Source organism: Myiozetetes cayanensis, unplaced genomic scaffold, assembly GCF_022539395.1.
Source record: "Myiozetetes cayanensis isolate MyiCay16 unplaced genomic scaffold, myiCay2020 scf2-11, whole genome shotgun sequence".
In the NCBI taxonomy this organism is placed as follows: Eukaryota; Metazoa; Chordata; class Aves; order Passeriformes; family Tyrannidae; genus Myiozetetes; species Myiozetetes cayanensis.
Window position 1 is genome coordinate 103,119,284 of NW_026087411.1, and position 22,372 is coordinate 103,141,655.

The window sequence follows — 22,372 nt, forward strand, 5'->3', positions numbered from 1 at the left end:
TCAATGAATTAAAAAACCTTGCAAAAGCTCTGTGAGATAAAAATATATAAAATATGATTTAGAGGAAAAGAGCAACAGATAGACTTGCCCAAGGTCACAGAGGAAGTCTGAGAGAGGTAAGAATTGAATCCTAGTCCCCTGAGTACCAAGGCAATTCTGTATCCATTATCATTCATCCTACTTTGAGAGTGCTAATTGATTTTGACTGCTTAGCATGAGCTCTTTAAAGGGGCCTGATTTTCAGGGCTGTTTGTCTCCTGCAGAATGTGGGGCTGAGGTCTGGGGCAGGATGAAAAGGGCAGCAGCGAAGCTTTTCCCGGGTTTCGATTACTGCAGGGGTGGGTGCTTCCTCCCTGTCTCTCCTTGTCCTCACCTTGTGGCTTCTTCAGCCACAGTGTGTTCCTGCAGCCTTTACACTGCCCCGGCTTCTCTGGGACACAGCACAGAGCTTGGGGTGCTCGTTACCTCGCTGTACTTCTAATAGTTGGGGGCCTGAGATTTGCAGTCCTGTCCTTAATACTGGTTTTGTGTCAAGTAGTGCTTCCTATAGGCTTCTAAAAGTGAGCTGTAGCAGAAACTGTTATCACACATGAACTCAGATTTTATATGTCATGCAAAGGATTCTCTGAGTCTACGCTTGATTGCTGTGTTAGCATGTCCATCCTTTGAAATAAATAATTTGTCACATTAAAATTGCAACTTTAAAAGACAAAATAAACCTTAAATATTTGCATGCACTAAACCCACCAATACTTTTAATTTTCTTATTTGCCCTATGTAGGGGATTTTTATCTGACCTGCACTCACAACATTGTGCTTTCTTAAGGCGCTGTGCCGGCACAGCAAGTCACATTGTCCTTTCCCAAAGCAAGCCTCCACCTCTCCCCTCACGGCACTGGAATTCCCCTTTCCTGACACTTCATGTACAATTAGGGTGTAGAGGTAGATTCAGCAGACAGAGAGCAACCAAGTGGGAGGTCTCTAATAACTCAGCAGCAGTCTGCAGCTGCTCACCAGGTATGTTCTAGTAGCTGATATAGTATCTAACACAGTGGATGCCAAACTGCAGCTTTAGTTACACATTTAACTTGATCTTTTCTTTGAACATGTCGTTCCTTTTGTGTAGGGCTACCATATAAATCCTGGCTAGAACAAGAATGGGTACAAGAGCAGAGACCTCTTTGGGAGCCATATACTTAAGTGACAGCATGATTATGGGAGAGCACAACAGTATCTCTTTTCTTAAATTTAGAATTTCTAATGCATTTCATAAGCCTTCTGGGTAAATTAGGACAAAATTAATAAGTTAGCAATGGATAGAATCCAGGTTCCTAAATACCAAACACTGCAAAATTTCCATATAAATTATCCCTTCAGGAGCCGAGCTTTGCTTTGAATGCCTTCTTGGTCTATGAGGTCTGAAATTATGCCAGTCTGAGGGAGTTCCAGATATTTTCCATAAAGGCTGCTTTCCAAAATCTTTCAAAGCAATCACAGGATGTCCAAGACTGTTCTAACCACTGTCCTGCTGAGCAGGAGGACAGTGGTTAGGAGGATTGTCCAGCAGGAGTGTCCTCCTGATTGCTCCCCCATAATGGTAGCTCTGAGGTGCTTTGATCCACTGCAATGACTTTAACAACTATGGTAGAGCTAATGTGGAAATTATTTTAAAGCAAATGTTTATTGCAAGTAATTAAAAGCTGTAAAAGTTTTAAGATTCAGCTGCCCCAAAAGTTTTATGTCATTGGTAAAATCCAGAATCAGTAGTTAAACTTTGTGACTTAGAGCTTAGAAATTAAATTACTGAAGTTGAAATAAATTAAATGAAAGCTCCTGTTCAATGCCTCTAAGTAAAACCTTGACCTCACTCAAAGCAGTAAGGGCAGTAAGGTGGTTAGTGACAGCTACAGAATTAGAATCTCTACTTCTGGGCTCGGTTCTCCTTCTCTAAAACTGAAATAACATAACTTTCTTACTTCAGGACAGATGCATTAACATTCATGAGATACTTCCATACAGCTCTGTGCTTGCTCTCCTGTCTTTGGAAAAATACCTGTTTTCTCTTTTGCAGAAAGGCTATGGTGATTCTAAGTGTTTATATACAAGTCTCAGTTCAAAATGTCATCTGTTGATGTTGAATTTGTTCAAATCCTGCAAATTGTAAAACCAAATTTTCTTGGATATGGCTTGCACTGAGTTCACAAAATAGTCTAGAATTCATAGAGATAGATGTTTGAAGTATGGTTGCCTGCTTCTTAAAATGCAGTTAGTAGGAATGTTTAACAAATACAGGAGAAAGCTTTATTTCTCTCACTTTTCTCACATTCTAGTGAAACTGTGTTACAGATAGATAATTTTCTTGAATAAAGTATAGGACATATCCAAAAAACATTTAATATATGAGTCAAGAATTATTATAATTATTATATATTATACAATATTGTATATTATATAATATTATATATTATATTATATAAATATAATATATAAATATATTTGATATTATATATATTATATATTTATTATATATATTTATATTTATCTATTCCATAACTTGCCTCCAGATTTCCATCTGATTTGTAACCATGGAATTCTCAAAGAGAAATTACTTGAGAGATGCTGCTTTGAAATACATTCTTGTACTAAGCCCATCCAACTATAAAGATATTTATTTGGAAGACATTTCTAATAAGGAGTCATTAAAAATATCCCATGCATGACCACTAACAGGCACTACTTGTATGAAAGCAATGGATTGGTAGAATGGATCAGTCTTTTAAACTAAGTATCTAGCCTGCCTCAAAATAGCAGATTTCTAGGTGAAAGGCAAAAGTATGTGGAGTTCTAACAGTGTTGTTTCAAGGGTAATCTGAACACATTATAACCCTCTGACAAATCATGTCCCTTTTCTCATTTGAAAAATTTATGCTTTACTACTTTTTAGTTACAAATATGACTTGGAAAACACCTTTCTCTCTTGCAGTAGGTAAGCACAGATGCAGCTGTCTACAAAATATACATAAAACGTGGATTAACATCTGGGAAATATGAAGATACAATCCTTGTAATTTTTGTTAACTGTCTTCTTAAAAACATAAAACTGAGTTTATCAGCCTAACAAAAGCATGTTAAATTTGTTTAGATTTTTGATATTTGCATGTCAAAGGGCTGGTTTTTAATTAGAAAGACAAGGATTCAGAATCAGTTCCCTTGGACCAGATCTCTGACTGATGGACAGGATTTTCTTAAGGAGAATGGGTCATTTGGAGATGTAGAGAGGATGAGGTTCTAGGTCATTCACAGAGATATTAGGAAATTATATGGGACTTCAGGATAACAAGTTAACAGACAACAAGAAGACAGTGGAGGAAAGACTGCAGAGCTTCCAGTCTTTTCCTAAGTAGTATCTGGGTTTTTACATCTAAATCTGCTCCCTCTTCTCCTGAACAACTTGTCCTAACTTGAAACAGCTTCCAAATAACTGGTGAGGTAATGCAGTACTCAGAGGTGATTTTTATTTTAAATGCCTTGGTTGCACTAATTTTCCTTTGCTTTTGGAGTCAGATGGAGAACGGAAGTCTATACTAGGGAAGCTTCTTGATGTAAGACAATGAAAACAACTCTGAAGAGGGAGAGTAACATGGAAAATTTTGGTGGCCAGAGGCTTGTCATTAGTGTCACACTCTTAAATCCATTTACCTAAAAATGGACTGAGGTGCCTAATTCTAGTAAATGAAGTTTTTGAATCTACCTTCTCATTGTCTTGCATAAGGAGTAGACCACAATGTGGGTCTGTTCTAATGCTTTGGAAGAAAAAAAGGACTACAGAAGTATGACATTGATATAGAAGGACACTATTTTCATTCGTGAAAATGCACCTTTTTAGCCCTCCTCCTGGTATGGCACCCTAGTTACAATCAAAACAACGACTTGACTTTCTCACAAATTTAAAATACAGAGTGAAAATAGCAAAGGAAACCTATTTTCTTAATAAAATAAGCTAGTTAACATTTTTTTAATGCTGAGACACACTTCTCTGAAGCCATTAAGCAGCTTTTCCATTGACTGCAGTGGGCACTTGATCAGGCATTTATGTTATAAGAGGAATTAGTACCATCTTTAACAACACACATTCCATGGATTTTGTTTTCTTGTAGTGGATGCACCTTCTCTTCTCAAATTACAAAGAGCTTGTCATGAATTATTTTTTCTGCTTCATACAGACAATGTCTACCTGAAAAGGTAACTAAAAGAATAACCATGGAGACGCCAATTTTACGGTAATTAAAAAAAAGAAAAAAAGCGACTTCGCTAATCAGCAAACCCTTTGATCTGGTTGACCCTAAAGGTCAAACTACCCTGACCCCATCAATGTTCTTGCTCTAATGTTGCCTCGCTTGGATCACTTCTCCCATTGTTTTATTCATCCCATATTAACTTCAAAACGAAGCTGCAGTGTTCCTGTGTACCTAGCAAATCTTCCTGATCTTACAATGAGGTGAAGGCCCATTGTTTCACACCAAATCAGTTACCATTGTGCCCATTCAGCAAAATCGTTCATTTCCCCAGTCTAATGACTATATCCTATGCAGGCTGTAAGCATTTTGTCATTCTGACCGCAGAGGCTATTTAAGCCCTTTGATCTTACCTGTTATTGCCCCACTCTTCAGCTGCTGAGCTGACAAAATACGCACTGTTTTAGCTACGAGCATGAGTGAGTGCATTCACATTTTGCAAGGCGTATAAGTAAATGGAAGAATATGAACGTGTTGAAAGAAATGCCTCAAGTTTTTAGTTTTAGTGTAATATGTGCAACTTGTGGGGAGTTGGGATTGTCAAACATGCTGCATGTTAGTCCCTGATGAGAGGTTGTTTTTAATCCTGGATGTCAACAAGAGTTTTAGCTTTCATTTCAGTGGGAGCAGAATTGAACTAAATCCTTCATTGCTTTCAGAAATTACAGCCTCATTTTATAAAGCTTCTCATTAGAATACATGCCTTTTAAGCAATGTTTTCCAGGGGAAACAAGGATGAGATGGCCAAAAGCAGTATCCCCAGCAGCCTTCAGAAAAATCTGTGGTTGAAGTGGGCAGCTCTGGTCCCCTCCCCTCTTCCATTTGTAGCCTGCACAGGTTAACTGGAAAAAGAGTGATTGCTTGGAACAGATTTTTCAGGTGGTAGTTGATTAAAACAAGAGAACAAGCTTGTAGCTCTTGAATGTATAAGGTAGGAAAAGAATGTATAAGGTAAGAAAAGTGTGATAAAAGACAATACAAATCGAATAGAAGGTCCTCTCCTCAAGCCAAACACATCTGACTTTTTCTCCTTGTAGTAGTTTTCTCTTTAGAAAAATTATTCCTGAGTGGAAACATACCTTAAAAAAGTGGAAAGAACTAAGCAGTGCATTGCAGAATTATCAAATGGCATTGGCTTTTAGCACAGCAGAAACTGTTGAGCACAAGGAAAAGTAATATTTTTTTTCCAGTGAAGTGACAATTATAGGCTTCTGTCCACATCCTGTGTTTTATTTTTTAATAGGGTAGAATGACATAAAAAAAATGAAATCTGTATTTTGATCACAAAAATATTCAACTGCTAAACTTCATCTGCAGGAGGAACTGGAACACCTTCTCCGGACATCTAAGGTGCATGATTCAGAGAGTAGTCATGTGACATAAAGACACAGAAATTACAATTCCAATAGAGCTCATTTGTAGCTCATAAAAATTAATAAATTAATGCTGACTCAATTTAAAATTAAATCTATATTCTCAGATAATAACTAATGCCACTGGAGAAAGGACAACCTGAAATGATGAACCACCTTTTGCAAATTATAATGCAGGTGTTCAAGCTGTTTGTTTTTTGGTTTTTTTTTTTCAGAAGAAATCTTCAGAAATCAACAATATAAGAGCTACCCATCTATACCCATTATAACAGATACAAGTTGTCATAATTAGATGAAGCTAATGTGACCTGTTTATGTTGGACAGTGAAATAATTCATGGCTTTAATTAGTCCCAGAAGATATTACCAACACTGTCAGTATGACCTGTGTTGCTGTGTGACTCAGATGTCAAGAACTGCTAATCAAACCTATGTTTTATATTTAAAATTTCTTTAATTCATAGGTGATTTTATAAGAAGAGATTAATATATGCTGGGGACCACACAGAGGGGACCAGAGGATTTATGACCTGATGCAGCTCAGTATTTTGTTCAAATTATATTTTTAAAAGAGATCCACATTTAAATTTTTAGTATTTGTTGGCCATTAGCCCTGTACAACTATTTACCTCATACCTTTCTGGTAAAAGAATGGCAAATCTTTTGCCTAATTTAATGGGGTCCATAAAACTTGAATTAATAATAATAGGTTCAGGTCTTAACCCTTAGCTGTGTCTTCTAATAGTAAATCAGATGGGCTTAAATAAAGCTGCTACATGTTCTGCTTCTTATGCTAAGTACCTCAGCAAGGAATATCAGTCTGAAATGCAGGGAAACCAAATAATATATGAAACACATCAGAGAACACTGAAGAACAAGTTTTTAAACCATTTTAATAAGAAAATAACACAGTTGCTGTTCATTAAAACCATGATTCCACTATCACGTTTGCTTCCATTTGGAAGCATCAGCTTGACATTAATTTCTAGGACCTTTTCAATGGCATTTGACTACTGTTATATACAGAAAGGTACCAAAGATTGTTATTAAGGCTCAACTGGTACTATTTGCTTCTATCACTAATAAATTACTATTGTAATTTAGCATTTACAGTGTGGTGGTATGCCTGAGTCCTCAGATACAAGCACAGGACCTACATCTGCTAGATATCCTGGAGGTGTGTAGATAAACACAGATTCTTTCCCTGAGTGACTGTGATTTGGTTTTGTCATTAATATCTTAGTACTGTTTTACATCATGCCATTCTCAAACACAATAATAAATTCATGTACCATAAAGTGAGTGAATTTAAAGTGCCATTTGAGTTTAAAAGTATTAATCTATCAAATTTGTAGAAAAGAGGTGAGATCATAAAATCATAGAATAATTTGAGTTGAAAGGTACCTTTGGTTACAACCCTCCTACCATGGGCAGTTATCCTCATTGATAACTCATAGAACATTTTGGGAAAGCCTGTAAGATTTTAATGTTTTGTCCAGACTGGGAAGGCCAGCATAGCCCCTGGCTGGCAGGATGAGAGGAAGGTTTGACTGGATTTTGAAGATTCAGGCTCAGAGGAACAGCTCTAGAACAAGCATCCATGATATTGAGAGCCACTTATTGTCTCAAAGAAAAAAGTGAATACATTTCTTTTGATGAGTTTAGAATGTGAGAAAAAGTATAAAAAAGTAGTAAACTAACATATGCTCAATATTAGTTATACTTGGGAAAGGATAAAAACTTACATCAGTCTCACCTGTGATGCTACTAAAAGGGAGCAGAAAAATATGACTCATTGGATTATTTCAATTTAAAATGGAAAAAAGACATATTGCATTAAAGAAAATTAGTATTAATTGTATTAAAGAAAATTAGTCTCCTCTAAAATGAAAATGTCTCTCTGATTTGATACTAGAAAATTTTAAATCAAAATGTTTAGTTGCTAGGGGTGTTTTGCACAAAGTAAGTGCTCAGAACTTGAGAAATTTTAAAGGTATCCTCCATAATAACAGCCCCTTGCCAAGCTGTTTTTAAGATTGTCATTATGAATACACCTAAATTTATGCAAAAAGATAATCTATATACCATGATGCTAAAGTTTAATACAGTTTCCCAGACAACGTGATTCTTCAAGACATTAGAGAGGGAAACCCAAATATTCTGGACTTGTTACTGCACATAAATTCTGCAGGAAAGAGCAGGAGTTCTCTAGGGGCTTATGAGAAGCAGTCCCTCACTCCCATACCTCCCAACAGAAAAAAGTCTGGTGTGAACTGGAATAATGCTAAAGGGTTTAGGATAGGGTTGGGTTTGAGCTACAGGCTCATAACCTGCCTGAAATATATTGATTGTATCAAAGCTCTCTATTGGAAATGGTCCCTGGGACATAAGCTGTCCCTTAACCATTCCATGGTTTAGTAATGTTACAACTGTGACCACTGCAGACCTGCAACCTGGTCTTGCTAAATTTACCAGCATAGGCACAGCTCGGGAGCACAGTCAGTGGCCTGCAGAAAGTTTATGTAGTCCTCAAACAGGTGCTGGCCTCAAAACGATCTTTGAAGTTTGCTAAGAGGTTTGTAGTTTGATTCCGTTATGCTCAAGGAAAGAAGACTCTGCACATCAGTGCTGAAAAACAGGACTGCATTAAAGAAGCACTTCACAGTGTCTCCAGTTCCTTTTGTTGGTGAAAAACCCAACAGAACTCAAATTTTCATTGTTTATGGTGGGATGAGTGTAAAATAACAAACTGTGTGTGATTGGACAGGAGCTACGTAGAAGTGCTGTATTCTGTGATCAGATATCTCTGCACAACATGCCAAAATGCAGCATATTCATGACTTTTTGTAATGAAATTTTGCATATAATTACTGTGCACTAACTTGCTGACAGCATTATTTTCCATATTTTTGTTTCCACTGAATATTTTGTATTTCTGATTCTTTTCCCTGAGAAGTGCTAATGTGTATTTATCAAAGTCACTAATGTTTTTTTGGTCTCTATAGGTCCTGTGCATCATTCCTCTATGCTAACATGTACTTCCTAAGATGAAATGAATCATGAGTTTATCAACATGTTGTCTTCTTTTTGTTTGAGCGCATTAATGAAGATTTTTAATTACATGATAGATAAGATTAGTCCTTGCCAGGTATCATTAGAAATCTTCCTCTAGTTGGCTGTCATTTACCTTTTTCTTTTTAGTTGCATACATGAATCATCTTATGTATTACACAGTTTTATTTCAAAAGCACCTAGTAAATCTCTTCTATTTTTTCTTCTTTTATTTCTACATATATGTATACTTCTTTCTCCTGTAGCAAGTACAAGTTTGCATATCTATTCTTTGAAATATCATCACTGAAAGACTGTTTTGTTTATCCTGAAAACCAAATTAATCATAGTGGGAAAATATTTATAACACTTTTCCCTAATAATTATCTTTATTCTTTATAATACTTTTGTCTCCCCTGAACATTCAAGTCAGTTGTCTTTTTTAAATACATTTTTGTCTTTCAATAAAAATGCCAGTCCAAGCAAGAATATAAGCAAATTACTGATCCTACTATGATGACACTTCCTACTATGATGGAGCTTGTCTGTAGCTTGTCTGAATAAAGCATAAAACTGGATCAGGTTCTGCTGCTGTCATGTAGTTTGTGCTGAATCTAAACCCAGATCCAACACACACCTCTGAACTCGTGTGAAACAAAGTTCTACTTGGTTCAAGAGAGTCAGCCCATTAAAACTGAATACTGGCCGAGCTGCACAGAAGAGACTTCAAAGGAACTAAGGAAGTGAACCTCCATTTCCGCATGGTAGGATCACAGAATCACAGAATCCATGTTTTGGGACAACACCTCTGCACACATAATACTATGCAAACCATTTTGAAAAAAGTTGCCAAACTGTCCCATAGGAGCGTTTCTCATTTGCATTTTCATCCACAAGTGGTGTGTATTAGAAAGATTTTGACACTACATTCAACTAGTCATTGGCTAGGGTCAGATCAAGATAAGTAACTCAGCATAGCACTTCTCAGGCATTCCAAGGAAAGGGCTCCTTTCTTCTAGAGGCTATTTCTGGCCTCACTCGTCCTTTCTAGCATGAGTGGTAGCTTCAAGCCACAGACATAAGTTTTAGGGCCTTTTGTGTGCCACTTGTTGTGGTATATTTTGCATGGGTACAGAATTATAAGTCAGTATGAAGCACAACTCGTGCTCCACAGCAGCAGCCGAGGTAAACCAGACCTTATACCGTGTAGGAAGGATACATAGAAGAGGCAGAGGTGGAGGGAAGAAGTCCCATTAGGAAAGCAAATACTTACGTAATCTTAATATTTTCAGACTAAGTGTGAACTTTAAATAATAATAATAAAAAAGGTACCAATAATGATCAATTTCAATATTGGTTGTACTGAGTAAAAACTTTCTATGTAGAAAATCACATTGATATTAGTGACACTTTGGTATAGAGCCAAACCTAAATCCCACTTAAAGCTATTAAAACATATCCACATGTTAACCGCTTTTAATTTGCAGAGGACAAGGCACTACTACTCAGTGTGAAGTTGTGTGATAAAATCCAGCTTTATTACCAGACTAAGATTTCTGTGTAAAACCTGTAAGGAGAACAGCTCTTAAATATGCTGGTGTCAACTACTTGCTTTCCCAACTAAACGCACACAAATAGCCAGGTAGACACCGTTTGCACATAGTTATGATCAAAACTTCTATGAATATTTGTCAAACTGTATATGCTTCCTTCCTTCCTTCCTGCCTGCCTTCCTTCTTTTTTTTCTCCCTCCTGTCTTCCTTTCCTCCTATTCTTCTCACCTTTTTGTATTCTTCTTTCATTCATCTGTTCCTTTTCTCAAGCTGTTTTGTTTTCAGTTGTTTGCTGGTTTTACTTTTTGTATAAAGTGAACATCCCCATCCTCAATGATTCCACACAAGTGCATAAAAACCTATTTTGAAATGGAAGTATCTAACATCACTATATAGTGTTTTAAGCTTTACCTTGGTCTGGTTGACTTTATGAAAACTCTTACTGCAGTTTTTCTGACGTAGCATTACAGCATTATAGCTTCAGGAACGATTTTTGCTAGTGAAATGGCAAGAGTAATCTCAGTAAGGTGAAAGTGTAGCAAAAATTTCATGCTTTAATGGTCAATTACAGACTAATGAAATCTTATTTCCAGATATGTGAGTCATGTTGTAAGGCTCACATGTAGCAAGCTTTGTCGCTAATTACCATTTCACTGTTTTACATAATTGCACTGAATGGTATAGGCTGGGTCTACCAGAAATAGTTTAATGGGTGAGTATCCCTTGGCATAATTAGCATCATAAGTTCTTATTTCTTTGGTGCTTGCAGGCAAAACACTGTCTACTGCAGCTGTGGTAGTAAGAATGGCCATTTCTATAGGGCCCACAATATGCTAAAATGAGTGTGTATGTTTAGTCAAGTGGGTTTGTGAACAGCATGTGGGTATTGCGTGTTGCACTCTTACTTTAAAATAAACAACTTCCATTCTAATTTTTCAGCTATACAATTGCATATTGTGGAGTGTCTCTGTTTCACATCTGTTTAACTCAGTCATTTCCCCAGTGATTTACAAAGTCTTTAGCACATCTCTCCTTTTCTTACTGGTTGTTGTCAATGCAAGATCTGATAGCAGTGATGTTTGATAGAGCTAAAAGGTGTAAAACATTCTTCATCTAGTCAGAGCCTAGGGGATGTGGAAGTAGTCACTGTAACTGTAACCTTTGAACAAGAGCTGGTCTTTCCTGACTTAGAAATACAAAACTGATTCATTCCTTACCAATAATTCAAGGAAGCTGCTGGGAGGCAAAAGATTAAGATCTTTTGAACACTAAGAGCATACAAAAAGATCAAGACTTGCCTAAGAACTTTTGTAGCCAAAGAAGTGGATAAGTAATTATCCTTGTGGTGAAAGTCAGGCTACCTATCATTTAAAACTAAGGACTATTTACCAGATGCTTCTCTACTTTCAGGTTGCCGCTTACAACCTCAGTAATTGAATATCTGTAATATTTAAAGCATACCCTTCAAAACTTGCCCTGAGCAGAACCAAAATGCTCAATATCTGATATGGTAAATTTCTTGCAGAATCCGGTTAATTGGCTGAAAATAATCATCCTCTGCAAGTCACATTTTGTAATTACTGTAAGGAGTGAATATAGGATTTTCTATCCCAAAATATTACCATCTGAACACATTTCTCTGTGCCCCTTGTCACATGTATGCCAAGTGATCCAAATGTCACTCAGAGCACTCATAGCTTGTCCATTTTTGGATTAGTCGCAGGGGATGAAGCGGAATGCAGTACACCTGTTTGTAAGATTTGTGTTTTTCTGCCCAAGGTCTGAACTCTTGAGTGTGTCTGAGAGGTTTCCAGAGTGTAGTTCACCAATATGTCAGGCAGCTAAGGAAGTTTTTTATTGCAAAACTTGCAACTGGTACAATGATAACTGATATACAAATAGCAACCAGTGATTTCATTCCCAAAGACTTCAGTATGACAATAGATACAATTTGTGCCTGTGGATGGATCTGCTAAAAGTTTTGACAGATCAAACAGGAGATGTGTAAGAGAGACAGATATTGGGACTTAACAGCTGTTGTATTTTGCTGCAGTGCAGTTTCACAAACATTGGTCGTTCTAGATCAGTCTAAAGCTTCCCTTTCTTCTACAGAGACCAAAAATATTTTGTTTGGAAGAAGTTTAAAGAACAAAATAAGCACAGGGTGATATTTCCTCAGGATGTTCTTCCACCCTCCATGACTCTGATAGTCAGGAGCTTCTGAAGGCAAAAATGTGGGGATTCTCTGTGAGTGTGTGTGATCATCCTTGAAAGATTTGTTTCAATTCAATTTTATTTTAAGACATCATGAGATTTATCTAACATCCATTACACCCTGTTCAAAGGAAATATAGACTTATTTATGAAACACTTTACAAAAACATTCAATTTTGGTTGTTGAGACTCCTAGTTCTTTTTTTGGAAGGAAGACAATGGAAAAACTGACCTACAACTACTCTGGACTTTCAGGCCTCCATCATGTTCCCAGTTTAGTTCTGTCTTTTTCAGATGGAAGGACTCTAGGCCGTTTAATCATTCTTTTATGTAACCAATTTGTCCACTAAACTATCCAGTTGCTCAGAATGTGCTCCATCCATTCTTTTTTATGTACAGTGGGTTTTCTTCCTTTTTAATTTTCTGCCTCATGAAAAGGGTTTTGATGAAAGTTGAGGGTGGATAGGGAGGGGGGACCCCAGGCAAGAGGTTTTCCTTTTACCTCTTGTCCTGGAGAGGGAAGGTGCTCCCCTCCTCCCCCCCACCATGTGGCATCCCATGGCCCCAGCAGAGACCACAGGACACAGCAGCAGCAGGCAGGGAGAGAAGGCAGAGAGCATTTATTATTCTGGGTAACCACTTAAATACCTCTTGGGAGGATTACAAGGTGACCGTTGGGAGTCCAGGAGGTCTCACAAACAACCAATGACAATAAGGGGTTAACAACCAATAGATGAGCTCTCAGTTATCTCTTAGACATTCCAAAGGTACAGGTAAGACTAAAGGGATCTTGGGAAGAAGAAGGGTTTACACAAAGAGTTACAAAGCCATTTTGGAAACATGTTCACTTTAAACAACATTAAAGCTTCTGCATTACCGCAACAGGGTATGATTTAGGTCAAAGTGGGATCATACAATGTACTAGGGGATGCTTCACAGTATTACACAGCACAAATAACTGGATCAGTGTGAACACATTTGACCAGTGTTGTATTAATATACAACATGTGATATGAAAGTGATGTTCATACTCTATCAGTAACAACAAATGCAAATGGAACACTGGGAGTATGACTCACAGCAGCTAATGTGATAATCTGTTGATTTTTCATGAGTACAGCAAAGCTGTTAGCAGCTGCTTAGCTTACCTTCAGCCTCAGCTGCTGTACCACTAGTGTTTCAAGAAGCTCAATATGCAAAAGTAAATGAGAAGTACACTCCTTTCTACCAAGATTGCCAGGGATTCCTTTTGTCAGGTAACTCTAATACTCCCTGTGTTAAAAACTAATTTGGACTGTCCTGAGCAAATGATTCATAAGACTCAAATAGGTCTCATTTTTCTCACTAGAGTTTTGGGAAAAGACTAAATGGAGGCAGCAACACAGAGACAAGCCTTGCCAGAAGGTATGATATAGAGGAACAACTGTCCTTTTAAACCCTGCTCAGATACACAGCCTCATGGTCACATTTGGGGTGATCATTTATCAGAATTTTCCTAGTCATTTTATCTTTTTCTGTACAGAAAATGTTTGTCTTGCCAGTTCCATTACAGTTTCCAGAAGTTCTAGCTAACTGACTGCTGCACCTCTTCTGTTATCTGCTGGTATTAAGCCTGGTTGTGCAGCAGAAGTGCCTATATTTCCCAGTTGATAAAAGAAATCTCCAGGTGTGTTAGCATTTTGCTAGTGTGTTTGCTACAGATTTCTGTATTAGAAAGACAATGTGGATTAAAGGATAGACAGTGCAGCACACTGGGTAAGATTCATCTCGCTCAAATTGCAGTCTCTGGAAGAGTCGTATATTTTCCTCAGATAATCATCTTTGGATTTTCTTACTGTATAGTGAATACAAGCCATAATGTATGCACCTACCTTAAGCTGAACAGATTTACACTGTCCACTACATGGTCTGTAATGACCAAACCTTGACTGACTGTAAATGCAACATGGAGAGAAGAGCTTGGATATGTGTTGCATGTAACCATATTTAGTGAGAAGCATTCCACTTTTTGAAGTATCAGTTCAGCACTTTCTTTTCCCAGTTCTTCAGTGACACAGGGTGTGCTGTTCTCTTTTCTTTGACTTTTCCTTCCTGCTTTCCTTTATCCAGTTTGGTTTACCGTGTGTAAGTGCTATGAGACAGGGAATAATCCTTGCTTGTGTCCAGTTATCAGTGGAAAGATGTGTTTGTATTTTGGGTTTGAACCAGGGGACAAGAGACCTACTTTTGTTTCTATTGCAACACAGACTTGTTCTATGGTTCAAATTATGTTCTGTAAGCTCAGTTATTTTTAAGAAATACTTCCTTAATTCAAAGGTGAGCTATAGTCATAAAAGCCATTAAACATCATCCAAATACTATACCATGCTATATAAGCATAGGCAATGTGTAAAAGGCAATTTTATTTAATTTTATTTGAAGAATTATCATAGAATCATAGAATTAACTGGGTTGGAAGAGACCTTCAAGATCATCAAGTCCAACCCTTGATCCAACCCCATTGTGATGACTAGATCATGGCACTCAGTGCCACATCCAGCCTCGTCTTAAAAACCTCCAGGGACGGTGAATCCACCACCTCTCTGGGCAGGGCATTCCAATGCCTGATCATTCTCTCTGTAGAGAACTTCTTTCTAATATCCAACCTAAACCTCCCCCAGCAGAGCTTAAGTCCGTGCCCTCTTGTCCTATTGCTGATTGCCTGGGAGAAGAGACCAACCCCCACTTGCTACAACCTCCTTTCAGGCAGTTGTAGAGAGTGATGAGGTCACCCTTGAGCCTCCTCTTCTCCAGCCTAAACAACTCCAGCTCCCTCAGCCTCTCCTCATAGGACTTGTGCTCAAGTCCCTTCACCAGCCTGGTTGCTCTTCTCAAAAAAAAAAAAAAAAAAAAAACACCAACACCAAAACTTGAAAAAGCTACCCAAATTGTTTTTTTATTCACAAATTGGAAAAAGAAAGAAGCTTGCAACTTTGTCAAGTGGACTTGATAGATTTAACGCTGAAAGTTCTAGGAACAAATTTCATTTAGCAGGTCTGTCTCTAGAAGCTTGTTACAAATTTTCAGTGTCTGAGAGTTGGAACTGTATTTACTTTATGTGAATGAAGGAGTGAATGTGCGATGCCTTTCCTTCTGGAGTCAATATAACTTCTAAAGTTAAGTTTCCATAAAAATTCTTGTGCTTAAAAAATGTAATTTCTTTAAATTCTTTATATTATTGCCTGCCAAGCCATTCATTTCAATGTTCACAGAAACAAAACATAAAATATGTATGAAATCATTGAAAATTAATGTCTTTAAACTTCAAATGAATTTTAAAAATCATATTTTGCTGTATTTGCTTTGAACTAAAATCCTTGAGATTAAGAAATTTAAATCACTTAACACCTACATACTTAAATTTAGTAACTGGCAGAGAGAGTGAGAATGATTTTATCATAAATGAAAAATTAAAATAATTTTTTTAGGTACTCCACTAGAAGCACAGTAGTACAATTTTAACATTGTATCCTGAGTATCAAACCAATTTCTTAAATGATTTGGCCTTTTCCAGACAGGGAAATCTGTACTGCTTGTGACCGTACAGAATAGTGGATTGTGCAGTGTAGTTTTAGCTGAACATTGGCTTGGCTGAGTGTCCAGCATTGTTATTATTACTGCTGTAAATGACCTTAAGGCATGGTAAAAAGAGGTATATAGGCTGAATTGAATGTTAATGTGATGATGAGAATACTTAATTTTTCAGTGTGGCATTTCAAGTTTCAGAATGAAAACATAAGCCAGCTCTTAATTGATGTGGCAGGTCTCTGAAGTGGGAATCAGCCAAGAGACTGGATGTGGCATTTAGTGCCATAGTCTAGTAACTGTGGTGGTAGTGGATCACGGGTTGGACTTGATGATCTCAGAGGTCCTTGCCAACCCATCCGATTCTACGATTCTATGATCTAAGTTGTTGTATTCTGGTGAATTGTTGCATGTGTTAACAGTAAACAAAAGACTTTTCGCCAGTAAGACTTAAGTGGGGTACAGGACTGCTGCAACAAGCTTCAGTCTTCCTTCTGGCAGATTCTGTTTCCTTTTTTTTTTTTTTTCTTTTTCCCCTCTAATAAATACATTATTGTAAGGAAAGGGAAAGTTTACCTGCACTGGTACCATGTGTTTAACTTCCACATATTTCTTCAAGAGGATGGTTTTAGTGTTTTCAGAACAAGCTAAGAAGGGTAGTTGCTTCCTTGGTCTATTGCTGCTGGATAGTTTGAGGCTGTATGTTATATTCAGTGGATGAAAAAAAATAGTGTGATGTTGTGATTTGATTAAGTATGAGAGCTGATAGACTAATTCGTGTTATGGCTCAGGGCTGGGCTAGTCATCTTACTACTGCGATTAACTGGATATTTTAATGTGTGCCTGAGGCCATGTTCTCTCAGTTACACATCTAGATCTACAATGGTACAGCAGTTTAAGTTAAATTATAATTTTCAACTGGTTTGGTTAATCCAATGTGAAAAAACTCCATTTAAAATTCTTTTTGCTTAGGCTAAGCTTACAACGTTTTAACCTAAATCATTTTGGAACAGGGCTAAGCTAAGGCAAAATGAGAAATTCTTGAAACAAGTGTCAAAATGCATGATTTTAATTGGCCAAGGCTTAACAGAAGCTCTCATCTCCTGTTCTCCTGGGTCTACATGTAAGTGATAATGGCCTGAGCTACATCTAAACCTAATACGTGGAGTGATTTCATAACCTCCTTGCAAGCTGCATTTCAGAGATGTTTGGTCTCAAAGAGCCACTAATAACCACTAATAACCACTGATGGTTGGACACTTTTTTTTGTAGGAAATTAGATATATTTTGCACTACTGTGTCTTTCTGTGTCATTGCTGTTGGCCACTGATGGGAATGGGATGCTGGACACGAAGAATTTTTAATTTGACATGACAGTCTTTCTTATACTCTGTACAGAAAATATGATCTTTGGGCTCCACTTCTCAGGCCAGAGGAGAGCATATAGGAAGAATATTTTTCCTGAAATGAATCCTCCCTTTACAAAAATTGTCTAAGTTTAGTTGAACTCAAATGTTACTTCAAGGGCTGATGAGTGAGTGTCCCCAGGAGCTCTCACAGCTGGAGTGAGGGATGATATGGTAAATAATTGTTTTAATGTAGAGTATTAACCAGTTCACAAACAAAGTCAGGGTAGTAGAGAAAACTCATGGCCTCTAAGTTTCGAGCTACTGCCTAAGGAGAGGAACATACTTGTTTGTGGGACGTTAGAGCGGCACACGGAATCGTGGGAAAAAGAAAAGGGAAAAAATAAAGACAACACATACAATTAAGCAGAAAACCAAAACACCTTTATGAATCTCTAGACAGACAAATCTCAGACCTTCTTGAAGTTTTTTTCGCTCTGGACAACATACTTGTTTCCTGTAAGTAGCAGACACAAAAATAATTAGGTGTTTTATAGGTCTAAGAGTCTTAAAACTTTTGGTTGCCAAAAAATACCTGCCATTTTCAAGTCCTTTTCTCATAGGGTACAGGGATGCACATGATCGAAGTCTATATGAGCAAATTAAACAGTGACAGTGCTCTGGTCTGAGCGCTGAGGCTTGCTAATCTTTGCTGTCATGTTAGCTGAACCATTGCTGGCACAGCCACAGACCCAGAGAATAGTCTGGGAGTCAGCAGAGGCAGACACCACTGCTGCTGCAGCACCCCGCTGCAGGGAGTGGGGCTGCTGTGGTCCTCCCCAGCATCTGGTCCACAGCATCTGACAAAATCAGAGTGCCTGTCTGCAGTTGTCTTCTCTGAGGCTTGATTCCACAGAGTGCTTGGCATGGCTTCAATTTGGGTGGTTAATAAGAGGTAGGATTTAACTCCAAGTGCTCTGTTGAACTAGAACATCAATATAGTTAAACTTCTGCTTCCTCTCAACAGTTTGGCTCCTAGAAGAGAACCACATAATTCTACTAAGGCAAAATACTTGGATCAATAAAGGTTAAAATAGAGAGGCAAGACTGCTTTGACTTTGTAGGTTAAAATAAGACACATTTAGAAAAGTTTCTCTTTAATGTGTGTATATAATGACTCCATGTCACTGTTATATAATTGTTGATTATATTACAAACATCTCCCCTTTTAACTGCCAAATGGCTATTCCTCTTAACAATTCTCAAAAATACACATGCAGAGGAAAAACCCTAACACTCCAGCTCAAAAAGGTGTGATATCTGTATACACAAAACTCTAGATTCTAGTCTGTCTACATCACTTATTTTTGTTTCTTTATGCTTCCTCTGAATTTTGGTATAATTGAAACAAATGCATCCCCTGTTTGTGAACAAACAAATCCACACTGTGTCTTTCTTCCCAAATGATTGTGTGACACTGCTAACACTGCTAACAGAGCAAGAGCAATAGTATATCTGTGGTTAAATAGCCAGAATACCAATGGTTGATCAGGGTAGTTATTGTGGAATTTATTCTAGCCTCTGGCTTGTGGCTTCATCCATTTTTAAGTTTAACTCAAATTATCCATCTGATGTAAATGGCTCCAAGTTATCTGTTCTATAAATGCCAGATGCTGTCATCTGAACTCAAATCTTTGCTTAATGCTATAAAGGATAGCTGTATTTTACCAGCTTCTGTTATTTAAATGAGCTGAACATGTTTTGCTGATCACTTGACTGAAACTAAAGCATTGTGAGTATGTGTGCTTTTGTTGTCAGCTACTAGTGAAAGATCAAAGAGATGGTACTGAACACTGTCACAGATTCTAATTAATTGGCACTTACTTGCTTACATCTCAAGTTAGCCCATAAGCAGACCCCTAAATCCGAAATAATTGGTGACTTATTATGTTTTTTAAATAATATCATTTTATTTTCTACTTCTTTATATATGCATGCTATTGTGATTGTAAGGAATATCAATTCTAAATATTCTAATCTAATAAAGTATATTTCTGATCTTAAAGAACATCCTTCAAATGTGATGTGAACATATTTTGTGATTGAATTACCTATAAAAGAAATATTCCAACATCTCTTAATTTATATCCCATTTATTCTAATGTTCAAACAGAGCATATATACTAAACATAAATGCAGTACCTCTCAGCTGTAACTTCAAATTCAGTCCCTTTTCAAATTCCTAAGCAGCAAAAGAAGCTCAGATTTTAAAACTCAGTATAAATTTATGTATTTCCTTTAGAAACTATTTGAAAATTCCACCTTTCAGCATTACCAATTGTGGCTAGTTAGCGGGCAAATGGAGACTAATTTGGGCTTTCTCATTAATAGACACGGACAGGTATCCCAATAACATACAGAAAATACAACTGTGGTCAATGTTAACTGTTTTTCAACTGGGTTTTTTTGTGAGTCAGTCCAAAGCTGAATGAGCCAAAAGATGGAACTATACCTTTAAATATAGGAACTATACCTATAACTTCACTTCCTCTAAAGACAGTTATTGATATAATTATGGCAAATTTGAAAAGCTACTGAGGCTTTTTTGCTTTGTTGGGTTTTGTTTTGGTTTTAATTTGCTTCTGCATACCCATTAAGCAACTCCTTATTAAGTTTTGTGTGAAATGTATTTTATTAAATGCAATGAAATTTCTTTGACCAACTGTCTGGAATAAGATTAAGTGTGAAAATTGTGGTAACTAAAACTGTTTGAACTCTCTATATGAATGTGTGCATTTTTTGTATATGTTTGTAGAAAGACAGATTCCATGTAATTTTCTATCTAATTAGTCATATATATTCAAAGCCAAGAAGATTCACAGTTCATTGAATGGACATTTAAACCATAGCAACACACAGAAAGCAGCAAAGTTTGTGACTTGTTTTCCATTGGTTCTCTTAAGTATAACTGAAAGTAATTGCCTCACAGGTCTAAGTCCATTATTGCCAAATACAAATAGAATAGCATAAAAAATTAGTTCCCACAAAGTTTTTTGAATACAAAACCAAATTTCATATACTATGTCCTCATAGAAGAGCTGTAGACAGAGGCTTTGTACTATCATTTAGCTAGTGTGAGCTCAGTGGTGTCTTGACAATAAGAAGCAAAACCTTGAGATTTATTTGGTGGAATAAAATAGATGAGAAATTTAAGGAGCTTGTGACAGCTTGTGGTACAGATCGGAGAGCAACAAAAGAGTCCAGGTGACTGGAACCTGTTTAGAGTGATAACTTCATGCTGGTTGTGCTGCTGATATCCAGGTATGTAAGAACAGTATGGTCACCTTTGGGATGAGACTGTTGTCAAAGCAACTGGTGGGAGAAAGTATTTTTCATACATTTAATGTAATAACTAGTTGGGAGTAAAGAGACCAGGAGCTTTCCAGGTTTATGAAAAGTCTTTATGTACTCTTAACCATAAATTGCCATGAGGCAATGAACTTCAGAACCTCCTTTTTTGCCTTGGTAGTAGTGACACAGTTGATATAATGAAGAATAGCTGGAGAAATATATGTTACTTCTTGATAACACTTGAAATTTTGTCAGTTTTCCATTTTGCTTAGTGGTTGCCTGAGGATAAACCTGAGAAAAAGGATCATGTTTCTAGGACTCTTTTTGCCCTTATACTCACTGGGACAACAGAGGGCTTTCTGGGTCTTTAAAAGTCATAGAGTTGTAGAATCACAGAACCATTACAGTTGGAAAAGATCTCCAAGATCATCGAGTTCAGCCTTTGTCTGAACACCACCATGTCAACTAAACCGTAGCACTAAGTGCCACAGACAGAAATTCTTCCTGATGTCCAGCCTGAACCTCTCCTGGTACAACTCAAAGACATTTCTTCATGTCCTGTCACTTGTTGCCTGGGAGAAGAAGCTGGCCTCCACCTTGCTACAATCTCCTTTTGGGTAATTGTAGAGAGCAGTAGGGTCCCTGCTGACCCTCCTTTTCTCCACACTAAACACCCCCAGCTCCATCAGCTGCTTTTCATGAGACGTATGCTCCAGACCCTTCACCAGCTTCATTGCCCTTCTCTGGACATGCTTCAGAACTTCAATGCCTTTCTTGTAGTGGGCCCAAAACTGAACACAGGATTTAAGGCGCACCCTCACCAGTGCCAACTACAGAGATAAAATCACTTCCCTACTTCTGCTGGTCACACTGTTTTTGTTACAGGTCAGGTCACCACAGAGGCAAAAAACCTAAAGGACTGAAGTATCAACAGAAGATTTGCTCATGCTTTCCTGTTAGTGCAGATCAATTACGTTTCTGTCCCAAATTACAAACACATTCCCTTATCACTCTTTTCCAGAGAACTAAATGGCTGTATGTTCAGAGATGCATCATTTGGTTAAATCTGAGTTATAATTGACTGCACAATGCCATAAAGTATGAGTTTAGTTACAGCTGGAAATAATCTACCATTCACTTTGAGTTTAAACAAATATGTTTTTTGCTATAAGGTGCAACGTGTCTTTGCTGTCTGTCAGTTATACACGGACCTGTTGCATGAACTGGCATAAATTGTTGTGGATCACTTCAAGGTGCAGCAAAACCGCAGGCAGGGTAACTTTACCTTTTTTTTTTTTTTTTAATAAATGCTTTACAGAATTCCAATAGAAGAAAATCAGGTCACTTTCAGTAGGGACAGATTAGGTCACTACCATAAGGATCACAATACATGGTTGTAGATAATCTTAATGGGCAGACAGCATCTTTTCTGCAGCATCATTTCTGCAAGTCCTTTCTGGTCTGCACAGTTATTCCCTCTATTAAGTTTTATTTTCTCCTTATGAATTAAGGTCCAGAGAATGGAAGGGAATGACCAACATGTTTTTGTTAGCAAATCTAGGTTTCATATTTAATATTTCTTAATCTACTGTGTATTCGAATGATGTCTTCAGCTCGCTCTAATTG